Source organism: Elephas maximus, chromosome 14 (genome assembly GCF_024166365.1).
Source record: "Elephas maximus indicus isolate mEleMax1 chromosome 14, mEleMax1 primary haplotype, whole genome shotgun sequence".
Lineage (NCBI taxonomy): Eukaryota > Metazoa > Chordata > Mammalia > Proboscidea > Elephantidae > Elephas > Elephas maximus.
In genome coordinates, this window is record NC_064832.1 from 21,765,076 (window position 1) to 21,779,712 (window position 14,637).

General features: G+C 39.6%; 1 long non-coding RNA gene across 1 annotated transcript in view; it reads left to right on the forward strand.

The window, feature by feature from the left end:
• Positions 1-8,818, forward strand: part of LOC126058312 (uncharacterized) — a 33,866-nt gene extending 25,048 nt beyond the window's left edge. Inside the window, exon 4 of the long non-coding RNA XR_007513180.1 lies at positions 8,684-8,818. This is a non-coding gene — a long non-coding RNA (uncharacterized LOC126058312). The remainder of the gene's footprint in view (positions 1-8,683) is intronic.
• Positions 8,819-14,637: the final 5,819 nt, after the last annotated feature.

Here is a 14,637-nt window from a genome sequence, read left to right on the forward strand (position 1 = left end):
TGGAGTTCAGAGAGAGGTCTTGACTAAGGGTGAGCATTTGGAGACACTTTTTGTTTAGGTAGATATGAAAATAGGTCAGTAAGATCACTCAGAGAGTGGAAAGAGTAAGTCTCAGTTGGGTTCTCTAGTGGAACAAAGTCAGTGATATATATATATATATATATATACACACACACACACATACATATATATATACATATAGAGAGATGTGATATATATATATAAACACATACAGACAGACAGAGGGAGATTCACTTCAAGGAAGTGGCTCATGCAGTTGGTGGGGGTGGAGGGGGAGCTAGCAAGTCCCAAATCTGTAGGTCAAGGGGCAGGCCAGAGAGTTCTGCAGGTTTATGTCCTAAGATGTAGAAGTCAGGCAGCAAGGATATTGCAGGGTGGACAGAGAGAGAGAGAGAGAGAGAGAGAGAGAAAGGGCTTGGCCAGAACATCTATTTATTTTCTGGAGGCAGGAAACACCCCCAAGGAAACTCCCTTTTCAACCGATTGGTTGATGATATCAAATCACATCATGGACGATGATTACATTACATTAAATTATGGCATATCAATTAGTCCAGTGTATGCCAAATCATTAAGAATCACGTTGTTGTTGTTAGGTATAGCTGAGCTGGTTCCAACTCATAGTGATTCTGTGTATAACAGAACAAAATGCTTCCCAGTCCTGTGCCATCCTCACAATGATTGCTATGTTTGAGTCCATTGTTGCAACCATAGTGTCAATCCGTCTTGTCTAGGGTATTCCTCTTTTTTGCTGACCCTCTACCTTACCAAGCGTGATGCCCTTCCCCAGGGACTGGTCCCTCCTGATAACATGTCCAAAATACGTGAGATGAAGTCTCACCATCCTTGCTTCCAAAGAGCACTCTGGCTGTATTTCTTCCAAGACAGACTTGTTCGTTCTTCTGGCAGTCCATGGTATAGTCAGTATTCTTTGCCAACACATAGATTCAATGCCATCAATTCTTCTTCAAGCAAGAGGCCATTGAAAAGACAGGAAAGAAAGAAAAGAGCAAGATGGTTGTCAGCGGAGACTCTGAAACTTCTCTCGAACATCGAGCAGCTGAAGTGAAAGTGAGGAATGATGACATAAAAGAACTGAACAGAAGATTTCAAAGGACAGCTCCAGAAGACAAAGTAAAGTATTATCATGGCAAGTACAAAGAGCTGGAGATAGAAAACCAAAATGGAAGAACACGTTCGGTGTTTCTCAAGCAGAAAGAACTGAAGAAAAAATTCCAGCTTTGAGTTGCAATAGTGAAGGATTCTGTGGGGGAAAATATTAAACGATGCAGGAAGCATCAAAAGAAGATGGAAGGAATACACAGAGTCATTATACCAAAAAGAATTAGTCGACATTGAACCATTTCAAGAGGTAGCATATGATCAGGAACCGATGGCACTGAAGGAAGAAGTCCAAGCTGCACTGAAGGCATTGGGGAAAAACAAGGCCCCAGGAATTGATGGGATATCAATTGAGATGTTTCAACAAATGGATGCAGTGCTGGAGGTGCTCACTTGTCTATGCCAAGAAATATGGGAGACAGTTTCCTGGCCAACTGACTGGAAGAGATCCATATTTATGCCTATTCCCAAGAAAGGTGATCGAACCGAATGTGGAAATTATAGAACAATATCATTAATATCACACACAAGCAAAACTTTGCTGAAAATCATTCAAAAACAGCTGCAACAGTATATTGACAGGGAACTGCCAGAAATTAAGAAGAGGACGTGAAACCAGGAATATCACTGCTGATGTCAGATGGATCCTGGCTGAAAGCAGAGAATACCAGAAGAATGTTTGCCTGTGTTTTATTGACTACGCAAAGGCATTCGACTGTGCGGATCATAACAAACTATGGACACCATTGCGAAGAATGGGAATTCTAGAACAGTTAATTGTGTTCATGAGGAACCTTTACATAGACCAAGAGGCAGTTGTTTGGAGAGAACAAGGGGATACTGATTGGTTTAAAGTCAGGAAAGGTGTGCATTAAGGTTATATCCTTTCACCATACCTATTCAGTCTGTATGCTGAGCAAATAATGCAAGAAGCTGGACTATATGAAGAAGAATGGGTATCAGGATTGGAGGAAGACTCATTAACAACCTGCATTATGCAGATGACACAACCTTGCTCACTGAAAGTGAAGAGGACTTGAAGCACTTACTAACGAAGATCAAAGACCAGAGTCTTCAGTATGAATTGCGCATCAACATAAAGGAAACAAAAATCCTCACAACTGGACAAATGAGCAACATCATGATAAATGGAGAAAAGATTGAAGTTGTCAAGAATTTCATTTTACTTGGATCCACAATCAACAGCCATGGAAGCAGCAGTCAAGATAATCAAAAGACACATTGCATTGGGTAAATCTGCTGCCAAGGACCTCTTTAAAGTGTTGAAGAGCAAAGGTGTCACCTTGAAGACTAAGGTGCTCCTGACCCAAGCCATTTTATTTTCAATCGCATCATATGCATGTGAAAGCTGGACAATGAATAAGGAAGATGCAAGAAGAATTGATGCCTTTGAATTGTGGTATTGGCGAAGAATATTGAATATACCATGGACTGCCAAAAGAACGAACAAATGTGTCTTGGAAGAAGCACAGCCAGAATGCTCCTTAGAAGCAAGGATGGTGAGACTGCATCTTACATACTTTGGACATCTTGTCAGGAGGGATCAGTCCCTGGAGTACATCATGCTTGGTGAAGTACAGTGTCAGTGGAAAAGAGGAAGACCCTTAACGAATTGGATTCATACAGTGGCTTCAACAATGGGCTCAAGCATAACAACAATTGTAAGGTTAGCGTACTACCAGGCAGTGTTTTGTTCTGTAGTACACAGGGTCACTATGAGTCAGAATTGACTCGATAGCACCTAACAACAAGAACAACAATTCTTTGGTCTTCCTTATTCATTGTCCAGCTTTCATGTGCATGTGATGCAATTGAAAATACCATGGCTTGGGTCAGCCACACCTTAGCCCTCAAAGTGATATTGTTGCGTTTCAATACTTTAAAGAGGTCTTTTGCAGCAGATTTGCCCAATGCAATACGTCATTTCATTTCTTGGCTGCTGCTTCCATGGGTGTTGATTGTGGATCCAAGTAAAATGAAATCCTTGACAACACCAATATTTTCTTTGTTTATTGTAATGTTGCTTATTGTTCAGTTGTGATAATTTTTGTTTTATGTTGAAGCGTAATCCACACTGCAGGCTGTAGCCTTTGATCTTCATCAGTGAGTGCTTCAAGTCCTCTTCACTTTCAGAAGCAAGATTGTGTCATCGGCATATCACAGGTTGTTAATGAGTCTTCTGCCAAGCCAGATGCTGTGTTCTTCTTCATATAGTTCAGCTTATTGAATTATTTCTTCAGCATACAGAATGAAAAAGTATGGTGAAAGGACACAACCCTGATGCACATCTTTCCTCACTTTAAGCCACACAGTATCCCCTTGTTCTGTTTGGATGGCTGTCTTTTTGTCTATGTACAGGGTCCATATGAACACAGTTAAGTGCTCTGGAATTCCCATTCTTCGCAATGTTATCCGTAATTTTCTATGATCCACACGATTGAATGCCTTTGCATAGTCAATAAAACACAGGTAAACATCTTTCAGGTATTCTCTACTTTGAGTCAGGGTCCCTCTGACATCAGCAATGATATCCCTTGTTCCACATCCTTTTCTGAATTCGGTTTGATTTTCTGGCAGTTCCCTGTTAATGTACTTCTGTAACCATTTTTTAATTATCTTCAGCAAAATTTTACTTGCACGTGATATTAACACTATTGTTCTATAATTTCCACATTTCACTGGATCACCTTTCTTTGGAATGGCACAAATATGATCTCTTCCAGCTAGTTGGCCAGGTATCTGTCTTCCAAATTTCTTGGCATAGACAAAAGTGAGCACCTCCAGCACTGCATCCATTTGTTGAAACATCTCAATTGATATTCTGTCAATTTCTGCAGCCTTGTTTTTCACCAATGCCTTCACTGCAGCTTGGACATCTTCCTTCAATACCATCAGGTCTTGATCATATGCTACCTCCTAAAAATAGTTCAGTATTGACCAATTCTTTTTGGTACAGTGACTCTGTGTATTCTTTACATCTTCTTTCGATGCTTCCAGCATCATTCAATTTTTGCCCATAGAATCTCTCCAAATTGCAACTCGGGGCTTGAATTTTTCTTCAGTTCTTTCAGCTTGAGACATGCCAAGTGTGTTCTTCCTTTTTAGTTTTCTAACTCCACGTCTTTGCATATTTCTTTATAGTATTTTACTTCTTGAGCTACCCTTTGAAATCTTCCATTTGGCTGTTTTACTTCATCATTTCTTCAATTTGCTTTAGTTACTCTGTGTTCAAGAACAAGTTTCAGAGTCTCTGCTGACATCCATTTTTGTCTTTTCTTTCTTTCCTGTCCTGAGAATCATAGCCTAGCCAAGATGACACATAAAATTAAGCATTGCAGCGTAATAGAAGATCAAGAACTAAAGTCTAAGAACACGCAGTTTTAAGAAAAGGGTTGAGAAAGAGGAGTTAGCAAAGGAGACTAAGAAGGAACAGCTGTCGGGATGGGAGGAAATCCAGAAGGGAATATTATTACAGAAGTCAGAGGAATCCTTTCAAGAAAGAAGTGGTTAGCACTGAAACATGTTAAAGACAGGTCGAATAATGAAATGACCATTGGGTTAAGCCAAGAGGAAGTTTTTAAGTTAAGTGCTCAGGAAAAACAAGAGCCAATTTGCTGTGGGCTGAGAAATAAATGGGATGTGAGGAATTGGAGATAAGGAATGTGATTTTTCAAGGAGTTTGCCTGAGATGAGAAAGAAGTAGGGTGGTGGCTAGCAGAAGAGGACACAAGGCTCCATGCATGTATTTGTCTGAGGAGAACCGGAAATGTTTATTTGCTGAGAGAAGGCAATCCATACAGGAGGGGTCAGTTTAAAAATGAGAGGATAGTTGACCCAGGAAAAAATGGGCATCTACAGAATGAGAGGGGGCCTTGCCCTGGTGTCCTTTACTCTACACTTCTTCCACTGAATTGGGAAAGTGAGAGAACAGGCGCTAGACAAAGGTGTTTGCTCACCACCTTCCCGCCCTACTCACACCTATCTACCTTGTCTCTACTACCACCTGCCACCCATCCTCGCAATACATCAAGCCTTTGAAGATATGTATCTTTAGGCCCAGGGACTTTGTGGCATAAAAATGTCACAAATTAAAATACAAAGGCGATCAGTATAAATCCCTCAAACAGCACAAAAAGCTGAATTGACTTTTTCTCAAAAAACAGGGTTGAATTGAATTCGTTGTTAATTCCATTTAGCTTCAAGTGCATTTTTAGGGTTTGTGTTTCACTGTAGATATTGGCCATCATTAGCTCACAAACACCATAGGTCTTTCTTTGATTTCTAGGAGTAGGGACTTAAGAAAGAGAGAAAGTCTAACCTGGCATGATTCTGTCCGTTAGTCAAGTGAAGTTTCTCGTTGTTAGGTGCCTTCAAGTCGTCTCCAACTCATAGACACCCTATGTACAGCAGAGCGAAACACTGCCCGGTCCTGTGCCATCCTCACTATCCTTGCTGCCTTTGAGGCCATTCTTGCAGCAAGTGGGGCTGAAAGGGTTAATATTTGGTGTAATTTTCTATCTCCCATTTTTCAAGAGAGGAGACAGATCACTGTGCAGAAAACGTGCTCTTTCTGTACAGAAGTTTTATTGTACACATCTGCAGAGACTGGCGAGGTATTTGGGGTTTATAAAGAATAAGTAACACCCTCGCTTCATGTACGGTCGTTAGAGACACCTTTGCTGGTGTCGTTTTTGGAAGCTGCTGTGTAGTCACACAAACCACAACACATAAATAACAAAGAGAGAAACTATGCGTCACAGGAAGAAACACAGGAAAAAAGGCATTTCTGGGCTGACAGGTCTCAGCTGAGATGGGGGCTGTGACAGCTGCTGACTGTGTCACCAGAGCAGTTCCTCAGTCTCCGTGAGCCTCCCCTGTCCAATGGCGGCAGGCCGTCGCAGTTGGGCAGACATGTCTGTGGAAGCTGCCTGATGTTAGTGTCTTAGCTACAGAGCCTGAGCCCGCACCGGAGTCACAGCGTGAAAGAAAAATCAGTTTTCCCCAGGCTGTCAAGACTGCCGAAATCCAGTTGCCTGTTATTTCAATCTAAGAGATTAATAGAAAGGCAGACTTGGGAAATAACCTGTAGCTGAGTACTGTACAAGAGTATTAACCCATGGGGCAATGAGGACTGGGTGTGGGAATGGGGAAAGGAGAACAACAGATGTGGCTTTACCAGAGAGTATTGTGGCTGGGTGAGGGCTTTGTTTCCTGGGGCCGAGATGGTGGGATACATCAGTGTATCTTTTTTACAACCCAGTTGACTGGAGGTGTGCCTAGCTTCCACAAGGCTTTATATGGCTAGAAGGTGAGCTTATGCATAAGAAATGGAACGCTCAGCTCTGGGGAATAAAATAGGGGATAAACCAAACCTGTTGCTGTTGAGTCGATTATGACTCATAGTAACCCTGTAGGACAGAGTAGAACTGCCCCATAGGGTTTCCAAGGAGCGGCTGGTGCATTTGAACGGCTGACCTTGTGGTTAGCGCTGAGCTCTTAACCACTGTGCCATGAGGGCTCCAAAATAGGGGAGAGAGTGAGTCAAAAAAAGAAGTGATCAGCGGAGGAAAACCTGAAGCACAAAGAGGCTAATATAGGGGCTTCCTTATACCCACAAAAGGTCCCTGGGGAGTGAAAACATTTTACACTCAGCTACTAACTGGAAGATTGACAGTTTGAATCTGCCCAGTAGTGCAGTGGAAGAAAGCCCTGGTGATCAAATTCCATGGGAAAACAGCCATTGAAAACCCTAGGGAGCCCAGTTCTACTCTGAAGCACATGGGGTCGCTAGGAATCAGAGGTGACTCAACAGCAGCGGGTTTGGTTTTGGAATACCCACAAAATCATAAACGTGCCTTTTATTATTCCCTCTTTTATATAGTATATGCTGTACTGTAATTAAGTCCTACTTTTATTCCTAATATTGCATGTTTGTGATTTCCTTCTTTTCTAAAAACCAATCTTGCCAGAGTTTACACATACTTCTTTTCAAAGAACCAACCTTAGACTTTGTTGATTCTTCTCATAATACCTGTAATTTCCAAGTCATTGTTTTTGACTATTATTTGTTTTCTAATCTCTTTTAGGTTTATTCTGTTTTTTTTTTTCCTTCTAACTTACTTTTTGTGCTTTAGATGAAAGTTTACAAATCAAGTCAGTCTCTCATACAAAAACTTATACACACCTTGCTATGTACTCCTAGCTGAGACAGCACACCTCTCCTCACCACCCTGTATTTCCGGTATCCATTAAACCAGTTTCTGCCCCCCTCTGCCTTCTCACCTTGCCTCCAGACAGGAGCTTCCCACATATTCTCATGTGTCTACTTGAGCCATGAAGCTCACTCCTCACCAGTATCATTTTGTGTTCCCTGTCAGGGCAGTCATGGGTGGTAGCTGGGCACCACCTAGTTATTCTGGTCTCAGGCTGATGTAGTCTCTGGTTTGTGTGGCCCTTTCTGTCTCTTGGGCTCATCTTTACCTTATGTCTTTGGTGTTCTTCATTCTCATTTGGTTCAGGTGGGTTGAGACCAATTGATGCATCTTAGATGGCCACTTGCTAGCATTTAAGATCCCAGATGGCATTCTCCAAAGTGGGATGCAGAACGATTTCTTAATACAATTTGTTAAACCAATTGAACCACATGTCCACTGAAACCATTGTCCCCAGACCCCCATCCTTGCTACTCTGGCCTTCGAAGTGTTTGGTTGTATTCAGGAAACTTCTTTGCTTTTGGTTTAGTCCGGTTGTACTGACCTCCCCTGTATTGTGTGTTGTCTTTCCCTTCACCTAAAATAGTCCCTATTTACTATCTAGTGAATATCCCTTTCCCTCCCCACCATCAAAGAATATTTTCTTCTGTGTTTAAACTTTTCCTTGAGTTCTTATAGTAGTGGTATCATATAATATTTGCCCTTTTGCAACTAATTTTACTCAGCATAATGCCTTCCAGATTCCTCCATGTTATGAGATGTTGCACAGATTCTTCATTCTTAATGATTGGGTGGTATTCCATTATGTGAATATACCATAATTTATCAATTCGTCCATTGATGGGCCCCTTGGTTGCTTCCGTCTTTTTGCTATTGTAAACAGTGCTGCAATGAACACAGGTGTGCATATATCTCTTTGCGTGAAGGCTTTTAATTCTCCAGGATATATTCCAAGGAGTGGAATTGCTGGATCATATGGTAGTTTTATTTCTAGCTTTTTAAGGAAGCACCAAATCAATTTCCAAAGTGGTTGTACCATTTTACATTCCCACCAGCAGTGTATAAGTGTTCCAGTCTCTCCACAACCTCTCCAACATTTATTATTTTGTGGTTTTTGGATTAATTTGCAGCCCTGCTGGGGTAAGATTGTATCTCATTGTAGTTTTGATTTGCATTTCTCTAATGGCTAATGATTGTGAGAATTTCGTCATGTATCTGTTAGCCACCTGAACGTCTTCTTTGGTAAAGTGCCTGTTCATATCCTTTGCCCATTTTTTAATTGGGTTATTTGTTTTTTTGTTGTTGAGGTTTTGCAGTATTGTGCAGTTTTAGAGATCAGATGCTGATCGGAATTGTCATGGCCAGAAACTTTTTCCCAGCTGTAAGTAATCTTTTTTACTCTTTTGGATAAGTCTTTGCATGAGCGTAAGTGTTTGCTTTTTAGGAGCTCCCAGTTATCTAGTTTCTCTTCTGGTGTTTATGCATTGTTAGTAATATTTTGTGTACTGTTTGTGCCAAGTATTTAAAAAAAAATACATGGCACAAACAGTACACAAAATATTAGGGCTCTTACCATTGTCCCTACTTTTTTTCCATGATCTTTATAATTTTAGATTTTATATTGAGGTATGGGTCTTGTTTCATTTTTTTGCAGATGCATATGCAGTTATGCCAGCACCATTTGTTAAAGAGACTGTCTTTTCCCCATTTAACAGACTTTGGGCCTTTGTCAAATATCAACTGCTCATATGTGGATGAATTTATGTCTGGGTTCTCAATTCTCTTCCCTTGGTCTATATATCTGTTGTCGTACCAGTACAAGGCTGTTTTGACTACTCTGGCAGTATAATATGTTCTCAAATCAAGTAGTGTGAGACCTCCCACTTTGTTTTTCTTTTTCAGTAGTGCTTTACTTATCCGGGGCCTCTTTCCCTTCCATATGAAGTTGGTGGTTTGTTCCTCCATCTCATCAAAAAATGTCTGTGGAATTTGGATCAGAATTACATTATATCTATAGATCACTTTGGGTAGAGTTGACATTTTTACAATGTCGAGTCTTCCTATCCATGAGCAAGGTATGTTTTTCCACTTCTGTTGGTCTCTTTTGGTTTCTTGCAGAAGTGTACTGCAGTTTTCTTTGTATAAGTCTTTTACGTCTCTGGTAAGATTTATTCCTAAGTATTTTGTCTTCTTGGGGGCTACTGTAAATGGCATAGAATGGTGATTTCCTCTTCAATGTCCTTTTTGTTGGTGTAGAGGAATCCAACTGACTTTTGTATGTTTATCTTGTATCCCGATACTCTGCTGAGCTCTTCTATTAGTTTCAATAGTTTTCTTGTGGATTCTTAACCATTTTCTGTGTAAGATAATGTCATCTGCAAATAGAGATACTTTTACTTCTTCTTTGCCAATTCGGATGCCTTTTATTTCTTTATCTAGCCTAATTGCTCTGGCTAGGACCTCCAGCACAACGTAGAATAAGAGTGGTGATAAAGGGCATCCTTGTCTAGTTCCCATTCTCTATGGGAATGCTTTCACACTCTCTCCATTTAGGGTGATGTTGGCTTTGTATAAATGCCCTTTATTATGTTGAGGAATTTTCCTTCTATTCCTATTTTGCTGAGAGTTTTTGTCATGAGTGGGTGTTAAACTTTGTCAAATGCCTTTTCTGTATCAATTGATAAGATCCTGTGGTTCTTGTCTTTTGTTTATATGATGGATTATACCAATTGCTTTTTTTAACGTTGAATGATCTCTGCATACCTGGTATGAATCCCACTTGGTCATGGTAAATTATTTTTTTTGATCTATTGCTGAATGCTATTGGCTAGAATCCTGTCGAGGATTTTTACGTATAAGCTCATGAGGGATATAGTCCTGGCTTTTTGTTTTTTTCGTGGTGTCTTTACCTGGTTTTGGTATCAGGGATAGACTGGCTTCATAGAATGTGTTTGAGAGATTCCATCCTTTTCTAAGCTCTAAAATACCTTTAGTAGTAGTGGTGTTAACTCTTCTCTGAAAGTTTGCTAAAATTCTCCAGTGAGGCTGTCAGGGCCAGGGCTTTTTTTGGGGGGGGGGGAGTTTTTAGTTGCCTTTTCAATCTCTTCTTTTGTTATGGGTTTATTTAGTTGTTCTACCTCTGTTTGTGTTAGTTTAGATAGGTAGTGTGTTTCTAGGAATTCATCCATTTCTTCTAGGTTTTCAGACTTGTTAGAGTACAATTTTTTATGGTAGTCTGATATGATCCTTTTAATTTCAGTTGGTTCTATTGTGATGTCACCCATCTCATTTCTTATTTGGGTTATTTGCTTCCTCTCCTGTTTTTCTTTTGTAAGTCTGGACAATGGTTTATGGATTTTGTTAATTGTTTTTCAGAGAACCAGCTTTTGGTCTTGTTAACTATTTCAATTGTTCTTCTGTTCTCTATTTCATTTAATTCTGCTCTAATTTTTATTATTTCCTTTCTTCTGGCACCTGAAGATTTCTTTTGTTGCTCTTTTTTTATTTACTTAAGTTGTTGGGATATTTCTTTGATTTTGGCCCTTTCTTCTTTTTGGATGTGTGCATTTATTGTTATAAATTGACCTCTCAGGACTGCTTTAGCTATGTCCCAAAGGTTCTGATAGGAAATGTTTTCATTCTCATTGGATTCTTTGAATTTCTTTGTTCTGTCCTTAATTTCTTCTATAATCCAATTGTTTTTGAGCAAAGTGTTGTTCAGGTTCCATGTCTTTGATTTCTTTTCCCTGCTTTTTCTGTCAATGATGTCTACTTTTATGGCTTTATGGTCAGAGAAGATGCTTTGTAATATTTCAGTGCTTTGGAATCTGTTAATTTGCTTTATGACCTAATATGTGGTCTATTCTAGAGATGTTCCATGTGCATTGGGAAGGAAAGCATACGTGTCTGCTGTTGGGTGGAGTGTTCTGTATATATCTGTGAGGTCAAGTTGGCTGATTGTGGTATTTAGATTTTCTATGTGTTTATTGAGCTTCTTTTTCAATGTTCTGTCCTTTCACCGAAAGTTGTGTGTTGAAGTCTCCTGCTATTATTGTGGAGCTGTTTTCAATGCTGTTAAAGTTTGTTTTATGTGTCTTGAAGCCCTGCTGTTGGGGACATAAATATTTAATATGGTTATATCCTCCTGACATATCGTACCTTTAAACCTTATATAGTATCCTCCCTTATCCTTTGTGGTGGATTTAACTTTAAAGTATATTTTTTCAGAAATTAGTATTGCCAATCCTGCTATTTTTGTTTGTTGTCTGCTTGACGTATTTTTTTCCCATTCTTTGAGTTTTAGTTTGTTGATGTTTTAAGGTGTGTGTCTTGTAAGCAACATATGGACGGATTGTTTTTTAAATCCATCCTGCTGCTCTCTGCCTCTTGATTGGTACATTTTTCCCATTTACATTCAGCATAATTACGGATAGGTATGAGTTTAGTGCTGTCATTTTGATGCCTTTTTTGGTGCGTTGCTGACAGTTTCTTTGTTCCACTTTATTTTCTGTGCTGAGTAGTTTTTCTTTATAAATTGTTTTTCTCTTTTCATTGCTGTTGATCTTGTTTTTTTGCTGAGTCTTTATGTTTTTCTTGTATTTTCTTTTGATGTGTAGGATTGTTAGTCGCTTTTGTGGCTACCTTACTATTTACTTCTATTTTTCTAAGTTTAAACCAAACTTTTAGCTCTCTATATTGCCTTGACTTCCTCTCCGTATGAAAGATATATCACTGCATTTTTTGGTCCCTCTTCTTTGATTTAATGTTGTCATCTTTTACATAATGACATTGCTGTTTTCCTGTTTTAAGCATTTTTTAAATTACTTTTTTTAAATTTATTTTGTTGTTTTTGAGAATATATGCATTAAAACATACACCAATTCAACCATTTCTACATATGCAATTCAAGGCATTGATTATATTCGACTTATGCAACAACTCTCTCCATCCTTTTCTGAGTTGTTCCTCCCCCATTAACATACACTCACTGTCGCTTAAGGTTCCTATCTAATCTCTTGAGTTGCTCTTGTCAGTTTGATCCCATATAGGTAATTCTTAGAAGAGCATAATGCTCAAGACAGATCTTTTTTACTAGTTAAGCTAAACTTCTGTTCAGCTTTTTTTATTTTATAATTTTTATTTTGCTTTAAGTGAAAGTTTACAAATCAAGTCACGCTCTCACACAAAAATGCGTATACGCCTTGCTACAAACTCCCAGTTACTCTCCCCCTAATGGAACTGTCTGCTCTCTCCCTCCACTCTCTCTTTTCATATCCATTTCGGCAGCTTCTAACTCCCTCTACCCTCTCATCTACCCTCCAGGCAGAAGATGCCAACATAGTCTCAAGTGTCCACATGATCCAAGAAGCTCACTCCTCACCAGCATCCCTCTCCAACCCATTGTCCAGTTCAATCCACATCTGAAGAGTTGGCTTTGGGAATGGTTCCTGTCCTGGGCCAACAGAAGGTCTGGGGGCCATGACCACTGGGGTCCTTCCAGTCTCACTCAGACCATTAAGTCTGGTCTTTTTATGAGAATTTGGGGTCTGCATCCCACTGCTCTCCTGCTCCCTCAGGGGTTCTCTGTTGTGTTCCCCTGTCAGGGCAGTTATCGTTTCTAGCCGGGCACCGTCTAGTTCTTCTGGTCTCAGACTAATGTAGTCTCTGGTTTATGTGGCCCTTCCTGTCTCTTGGGTTCAAAACTACCTTGGGTCATTGGTATTCTTCATTCTCCTTTGATCCAGGTGGGTTGAGACCAATTGATGCATCTTAGATGGCTGCTTGCTAGCGTTTAAGACCCCAGATGCCACTCCTCAAAGTGGAACGCAGAATGTTTTCTTAATAGATTTTATTATGCCAGTTAACTTAGATGTCCCCTGAAATCATGGTCCCCAAACCCCTGCCCCTGCTACACTGGCCTTCAAAGCATTCAATTTATTCAGGAAACTTCTTTGCCTTTGGTTTAGTCCAATTGTGCTGACCTCCCCTGTATTGTGTGTTGTCTTTCCCTTCACCTAAAGTAGTTCTTATCTACCATCTAATTAGTTGTACCACTGCCAGGCTGTTTTGACTATTTTAGCAGTATAATAGGTTCTAAAATCAGGTAAAGTAAGGCCTCCCACTTTGTTCTTCTTTTTCAGTAATACCTTATTTATCCCAGGCCTCTTTCCCTTCCATATGAACTTGGCGATTTGTTTCTCCATCTCATTAAAGAATGTCATTGGGATTTGGATCAAAATTGCATTAAATGTATAGATCACTTTTGGTAGAATAGACATTTTTATAATGTTATGTCTTCCTACCCATGAGCAAGGTACATTTTTCCACTTATGTCTCTTTTGGTTTCTTGCAGAAGTGTACTGCAGTTTTCTTTGTATAAGTCTTTTAACTCTCTGGTAAGATTTATTCCTAAGTATTTTATCTTCTTGGGGGCTACTGTAAATGGCATTGATTTGGTGATTTCCTCTTCGATGTTCTTTTTGTTGGTGTAGAGGAATCCAACTGATTTTTGTATGTTTATCTTGTATCCTGATACTCTGCTGAACTCTTCTTTTAGTTTCAATAGGCACTGGAGGATTCCTTAGGGTTTTCTGTGTATAAGATCATGTCATCTGCAAATAGAGATACGTTTACTTCTTTGCCAATCTGGATGCCCCTTGTTTCTTTATCTAGCCTAATTGCTCTGGCTCGGACCTCCAACACAATGTTGAATAAGAGTGGTGATAAAGGGCATCCTTGTCTGGTTCCTGATCTGGATGGGAATGCTTTCAGGCTCTCTCCATTTAAGGTGATGCTGGCTGTTGGCTTTGTATAAATGCCCTTTATTATGCTGAGAAATTTTCCTTCTATTCCTATTTTGCTGAGAGTTTTTAACTTTGTCAAATGCCTTTTCTGCATCAATTGATAAAATCATGTGATTCTTGTCTTTTGTTTTATTTATGTGGTGGATTACATTAATCGGTTTTCTAATGTTGAACCATCCCTACATATCTGGTATGAATCCCACTTGGTCATGGTGAATTATTTTTTTGATATGTTGTTGAATTCTATTGGCTAGAATTTTGTTGAGGATTTTTACATCTGTGTTCATGAGGGATATAGGTCTATAATTTTCTTTTCTTGTGGTGTGTTTACCTGGTTTTGGTATCAGGGATATGGTGGCTTCATAGAATGATTTTGGTAGTACTCCGTCCTTTTCTATGCTCTGAAATACCTTTAGTAGTAGTGGTGTTAACTCTTCCCTGAAAGTTTGGTAGAACTC